Here is a 7786-nt window from a genome sequence, read left to right on the forward strand (position 1 = left end):
AAACATAATTTTTAACATGTTGCTGAGCTAATAGGAAGTAAGAAAAATCTCTTATCACCACTACCTTCTCCCTGGAAAAAAAAAAAAAAAAAGCTGCAACTGCAACCAGCACGTTAAATGTAAGCTGACGTGTAAGGAATGTGTTGTCTGAAGGCAAAATCAACGTCAGCATTGCAAAAAGAAAATTAAGCCTCCTGCCAGCAACCACTTCAAGGAGCTTAATCAGTGATTCAGGTTCTAACCTGAAACCCTGAAGGTAACTAAAGTGGTCCCGGATCTGTGGTGGTCCCTGACTGCAGTGAGAAGCAAATATAAATACTCACTGGAGGAAAGAATTGTCAACTTAGGCCTCCAGATTGTCCACAGATTAAAACCAGCCAACCATGAGAGATCACAATAAAAGATCATCAAATACACACAGAAGTGGCCTCATAGAAAAACAAAACAAATAAAAAAACTACAAATGTGATTCATCTTTCCATTTCTAATAATTTTTCCACAAATAATTTTGGCTTTTATAATTAGGAATTATATCATCTGTGACTAATGACCATTTTCTTTCTACTTTCTATCTCCTTATATCTTATTTCAATTTTTTGCCTTATTGATATGGGTAAGACTTCCATTACAATAGTTAATAGAAACCATGATACAGAGAGCATCCTTGTTTGGTCCCTTTAAAGAAAATGATTTTATTATATTGCCGTTAAAATAATATTAGAAATTATAGGATTCTTTTTTGTCTTTTGGGGATGGATTCTTGCTATATTGCCCAGGCTGGCTTCAAACTCCTGGCCTCAAGAAATTAGAGTCTTTTTATAGATATCCCCCACAATTTGGGCAGATGGGGAATTAAAAATGTTACTTTCTATTACTAAGAGATTTGGTTTTAACTACGAATCCATGATGAAATTATGAACTCTTAATACATTTAAAAAGACAAGCAACCCAATCAAAAAATGGGCAAAGGATATGAATGGGGAATTCACAGGCAAGAAAACACAAATTGTGAATAAATACATAGTTATTTTTAGCCTCGATAATCAAGTAATTTCACACCTAATCAAATACTCTAGGGAAACTTCTAAACATAGGTAGCAGGAAATATATGCAAAAATATTTATAGTAGCATAATGGAAAAAGACTGCAAATCAGCTCAACTGTTCAGCATAAGAATGGATTAATAAATTGTTACATATTCACCTAATGCAATGCTATATGGTAGTGAAAAGTGAACTATAACAACATGCAGACTTGTAGACAAATTTCAGAAATAGAATAGCATGTACATATATATTAAATATACTATTTTGCCTGTAGTAAATATGAAATACTTTTAGTTATAACTGTGAATTCCTGCATATCCTCTAGTCTTCCCTTTCTTGGTGGGTGTCGGGAGATGCAGTTTGCCTTTGTCCTTCAGCTGCATATTCTTGCTGATATGCCAAGAATGCAAGGCCCTTTAGCTGGGCCATTGCTGAGATTTATATTTGCAGTGAGCAACTTTGAGGATTGACGTAAGGTGTCTCACCAGACAAAGAGCAAGCTTGCTTCCACTTGCTGAAAAAACAGTTAATTATTCAAACTTACTGTTCCTTGCTGTGATGCAAATCTACAGTGTGTATAGTATCTGCTCTGGCCACTGTTATCCCATGAGTACTGAAGTCCTTTGTCTCTGACCCAAGAGTCTTGTGTCTTCTGCCAGTATCCACAAAACAGTAGCAGGCTGACTTGTTAGTCTGCAAGTAGTATCAGACTCTTTGTAAAACTTGACACTAAGTTGGGAAATGAGAAAGACTTCAAAAGACCTTAACCCTGTTTAGTTACTAACTAGCTATCTTGACTTGAAGTATTCAGTAACCTCAAAAGACTTTCCATTCCTTTGTAAAAAGAACAAAATTGAAAAGGAAAGAATTAAGGTATAGCTGCTAGCATTCCATGATTCTGTATAAACACAGAACAAATATCCTGACACCTAGAGTAATGGCACTCATCCAGGTAGAACAGAGCTTGCAAAGAAGAATTGAAACTCTTTTGCAATTTCACTTTGTAAATGTCTGAATCTGAAACTGCTAAGTGCTTTGGTGGCTGGTGTTCCTTTTCTTTTCTTGCCTTTTTTTTTTTCCCTTACTTAATTTTCTGCCTATGGGTATCGATGCAATGGAAACAATGAGATAGAGGAATATGCTAGCCACTCGGGGCCATATTTCTCCTTCTGTGCTCTTCTCTGTAGTACAGGGGCTGGAAGGCTGGGATCTGAGTTAGCTTCCACCAGTGAGAGGCAGTCACATGAGATTTAGAAAGCAGAACAGAGGAAGAAGTTATTATTATTCTTCCTGCAGGGCAAGGCAGGAATACCACAGAAACGAAATTTTACCAGTGGCTTCCAGACATTCTCCTGATGATCACTCATTGTGATGCCACAGATAACTGAGATCATCCATAGTGATTCCCTGTGAGTCTTTCAACTTCCATATTTTGTGAGGCAGTTTTCCTGACTGTTTCCTCAACCCTTGTGTTTGTTTTCTGTTTATAAAGTGCCTAGTATGTTGTGTTAAATCCTTCCTGCTTGAAATACCTGCAATGGTTTCTTTTGTCTTGACTAAACCCTCCTGATAAAAAGAAAGTAAAAGTTGAGAAAAGGCCATCCTAAGTAGGTTTTAACCTTTAGTGTTAAAACTAGCTGATTAGAATCCATATCTCTATATGTTACTTTTCTATGCTGCCAAAACAAATTACCACAAATTTAATGGCTTAAAACAACCCCCAATTTTTTATCTCACAGCTTCTGTAGGTTGGACGTCTGGGTAGGCTTTCTCTTCTTTGGATTCCACAAAACCCAAATTAAGATGTCAGGAGGGCTGTGTTCCTGATTGGATGCTGTGGAGAAGAATCCTCTCCAAAGTTCATTTAGGTGGATTGTTCAATTCACTACCTTGTGGTTGAGCGCTGAGGCTCCTGTTTCTGTGCTGACCGTCATCCAGGGGCTGATCTTTGCTCTCAGAGGCTGCCCACATTTCTTCTCCTACTTTCCATTTGACCCCCTCCAGCAACAGACTGATGGGGTCAAGTGTCTCCCACATTTTTCATCCCTCTGATTTTTTTCCTTCTGCTGCTTCTCTCTAATTCCAGCCAGAGAGAGTACTCTGCTTTTAAGGGCTCATGCAATTAGATCGGGCCCACATAAATAATTTAGGATAACCTCTCTATTTTAATTTATCTCTAATTAATCTGTATGATGGTTAATATTAGGTGTCAACTTGACTGGATTGAAGGATGCCTGGATAACTGGTAAAGTATTGTTTCCGGGTGTGTCTGTGAGGGTGTTGCCAGAGGAGAAGGACATTTGAGTCACAGACGGGGAGAGGAAGACCCACCCTCCTTGTGGGTGAGCACCATCCAACAGGATGCCAGCATGGCTAGAACAAAGCAGAGAGAAGAAAGTGAGACTGGCTGGCTGCCTTCTTACCATGCTGGACAGTTGCTTCCACTCCTCCTGCCCTTGGACATCAGACTGCAGGTTCTTCTGCCTTTGGGACTTGCACCAGCAGCTTCTCGGGGGTTCTCAGCCCTTCAATCACAGACTAAAGCTGCACTACTGGCTTCCCTGGTTTTGAGGCTTTCGGCCTCCAACTGAACCACTTACTGGCTTCTCTTTTCCCCACTTACAGACAGTCTATTAGGAGACTTTGCCTTGTAATCATGTGAGCCATTTCTCCCAAATAAACTCACTTTCGTATACACATATATCCTATTGGTTCTGCCCCTCTAGAGAACCCTAACTAATATAACCTTCAAAGTCCCTTTGCCAGATCATATAACACAGTCACAGGTTTCCAGGATTAGGGCAATCACACAACTCGGGGGGCATTCTGACTACCTCTTATCTATAAAATTTTGAATCCACTTGTATCTAATTTATTTGTTACATTTTCTTCATCTGACATCTTCATTTGAAACCTTTATGACCTGTCCTTGACTATGGCAATCTTTTTGAACTTGTTGTTTTGCTTTGGGAACACTCTTTTTTTTCTTTTTTTTCCCAAGATTGAGTCTCACTGTTGTCGCCCGGGCTGGAGTGCAATGGTGCGATCTTGGCTCACTGTAACCTCTGCCTCCTAGGTTCCAGCAATTCTCCTGCCTCAGCCTTCTGAGTAGCTGAGATTGCAGGCACCTGCCATCACACCTGGCTAATTTTTATATTTTTAGTAGAGATGAGGTTTCACCATGTTGGCCAGACTGGTCCAAACTCCTGACCTCAGGTGATCCACCTGCCTCGGCCTCCCAAAGTGCTGGGATTATAGGTGTGAGCCACCACGCCCAGCCGGGAACACTCTTTTAAATAAAAGAAAGAGAGAAAAGATGGAAGGAACTGCCAGTGCAAGGAGAGCAATGACAACAAAGCAGACCCCAAGATGGCTTTAGGAAGCAAGCACTGCGAGAGTGATCTTGAGTGAATTTGGAAAAAGAGTGGATCATCTTACAGAGGAATCATCTTTATTTCATTTCTTTTTTTTTTTTTTTTGAGACGGAGTCTCGCTCTGTCACCCAGGCTGGAGTGCTGTGGCCGGATCTCAGCTCACTGCAAGCTCCGCCTCCCGGGTTCCCGCCATTCTCCTGCCTCAGCCTCCTGAGTAGCCGGGACTACAGGCGCCCGCCACCTCGCCCGGCTAGTTTTTTTTTGTATTTTTTAGTAAAGACAGGGTTTCACCGTGTTAGCCAGGATGGTCTCGATCTCCTGACCTCGTGATCCGCCCGTCTCGGCCTCCCAAAGTGCTGGGATTACAGGCTTGAGCCACCGCGCCCGGCTATTTCATTTCATAAAAGGAAGATGCTAGATCCACTTCGCCCCTTATCAAGCAATCATACATGTTAACTCTTTTTAATTGAACAACCTTTCTTCTAACACAGGCGCGCGCGCGCACACACACACACACACACACACACACACACTCACTGACCGAAACTGTGAAATTAGTAGTTTCTTAAAATTAATTTTAGCGACATGCCTCCTCCAAGATAGACAGAAAATTTGGGATTGCCCCTGAGAAGCTAGAAACTAAGAGGTTATTCTGTGGGATATGAAGGTATTGAAGGTATTGCCAGCTCTCTTTAAATAAATAAAATGTGTTTAGCTTTAAATTGGGATAAAGTGTATTCCCTGCTATTTGGCACCCAAGAAGAAATATTTCTCATCATAATGAATACCCACTCATGCACAAACCCTGGAACATATTTGTGCTTTGATGTGGAACAAAAATATTCATTAGAAGAATGACTGGATCTTTTGTCCTGCCTCTGTAAATCCATCATCTATCTCAATAATAAAAACCATTTTTCCTCTCTAATTTTGCCTTTTCAAACCCAGTTCTCATTCTTTTTGTTTCCTTTATTACCTGTGAAGCATAGTGTAGAAAAGAAAGAATGAAACATGCAGAGATTAATAATAGCCTGAAAGAATCTTCTGTTTTATCATCTTAGGTCCTCAAGTTTATTTTTAAAAATGGGATATGAAAAACATCTTACAAGCATTGTATGTGAACAGCTTATGTACCTGTACTAGATGCTTAGGGTATAACAATGACTATGAAAACTCAAAATGAGTTAATATGATTTCTTAATACTTGAGATTTATATAATAAAATGAATGCAGTGAATTTTAACTCTAGTCATTGGTGAAAACACATGCATCAATATTGTTAATATTCTAGCCTTGTCTCAAATGACCTTAAAAAGCATGTCAATATTTGTTTGATGTAAGATCATTTTATTTTAAGAATGTTTATCCCAAATGGATTAACTATGCTCAGGAAAAGACTGCAAGGCATGCATTTATAGAAATATATCAGTGATCTTGACAAAATTTTACACTCAAAAATACTCCTGGGTTTTACTTATATGAAAAAGGTCCTTTAAAATAACGAACAGTCTTAGATTGCAGTTATGCTGAGACAAGATTTGTATATCTGACCCTCAAAATACTTAACATTTGACCAAAGACTGAGAACCAACTCAGCAAGTATAAAATGTGCAAAAAAGCATAACAATAATTTTTACATTTGTATCAAAATGTATAGCTTATTGAGAATTTTATCTTAGCTATCTTATTTGGATGATGTACATCAAAGTTGGCACTGTGAGTACCAAATGCTGCTTCCAGCTCTGCCCCTGACAGTAACCTCAGTTTGTCTTCTTTAAAATTCCTCTCCACCCTCAGGGGGCAAAATAGATCAATTTAAATGGCACATACTCATAGGAGAGGGAGGAGATGGGATGCAGAATATTTGTACTTCTTTAGTGTCTATTGTATAATAAATACTAGAGATGCAAAAGTAAATAGATAAGGAATTTTATCTTTTTGTCTAAGAAGAACATGAAAGCAATGAAGGCATTTTAAGCAAGGTGAGTGGATTATCATAACTACTTTTTGCAAAGATTTTTCTTGGTACAATATGAAGAACTCCTCCTTATCTCTCAATTCTCACTTCCAGTAGATTATGACAATTTTTATTCTGTTCTCACTGCTCCTGCATAAGCTCAACTCTCCTGCTTTTCTCACTTGGAATATTGCTGGCTCTCATCCCTGTTTCTGATCACATCTGCCCATATCTATCCTCTAACTCCAAGACTGATTCTTCAAAACTGCAGCCTATTCATATCAATTATCTATTTCAAATGGACTCCATAATTTACATTGTGAAATCCAAATTCCTTAACAAACCAGGAAATTTCCTGGCCCGACACCCCAGGCTTTATCCACAATGAACTGTTCTCAGTTCCTGAATGGCTGCATTTTACACAGTGTTGCCTTGACTTGGATGTCTTTTCTCTCTGCTCTCACCTGCCCTTCTGCTGGGTCCTACCCATTCTTCCAAAATTCTTAACAGAAACGTTATCCCTCTGGGAAGGTCTAGAGAAGAACTTTCTTTTTTCTTCACTGTGCTTGGGAGGGCATATTTCTGTTAGTCTCCTTACCAAAAGCCAAGAAGACATGAGCTGATTAGTTGTTGCTGCTGTTGCGGCTGTTGTTTTTGTGCCCAAACCCATGCCTTTCCTTCTTGGGGGAGCCTTTTCTCTATCCTCCTCAGAATCCAAACAGCACTGTTGGCAAAAATGGAGATGAAACAAAACAACTTCCTTGAAGGCTGTCCTAAGCTAATAAGCAAAGACACAAGAAAAAGACCCTGAAAATTACAGGAAGGGTGAGAATAACTTCCCCAGACCTGGTGCCTTTGGGGTATCTAGTACATTAAGTTGGAGTAATCCTTGTCTATCTGAAGGCTGAAGGAGGAGGAAATGGTGACCAGAGCACATTACTCCCCAGTAACACAGAATGATCAGAGTCCACATTTTTTGTTATAATTGTGTATTTTTGCCTGCATAAATATGCCATATATATACGTATATATGGCATATTTATATATTTTATGTATTTTTAAATATATATATTTATATATATTATATATGCAAATTACCCAGTCTGATTATTTTACACATATATATTTTATATATATGTAAAAAATATATATATTTTATACATATATATAAAATAATCTCCAAGAAGAGACCCAACTCAGTGGTCATATGGTCAAAATATATATCATAAAACAAAATTGAAAATAAATCTTTCAGCATTTTCACAAAAAAAACCATAAAGTTTTTTAATGTGTGCCAAACCTCATACTCTTAAGGATTTATTGCCACTGTATTTTTTATAGACAGTATTGCATTTTATGGAATAGCATGCAGTTACAGAGTAAAATATTATTTGTTAATTTGCTAGTGG

The sequence above is a fragment of the Macaca thibetana genome, chromosome 5, assembly GCF_024542745.1.
Source record: "Macaca thibetana thibetana isolate TM-01 chromosome 5, ASM2454274v1, whole genome shotgun sequence".
Classification (NCBI taxonomy): Eukaryota; Metazoa; Chordata; class Mammalia; order Primates; family Cercopithecidae; genus Macaca; species Macaca thibetana.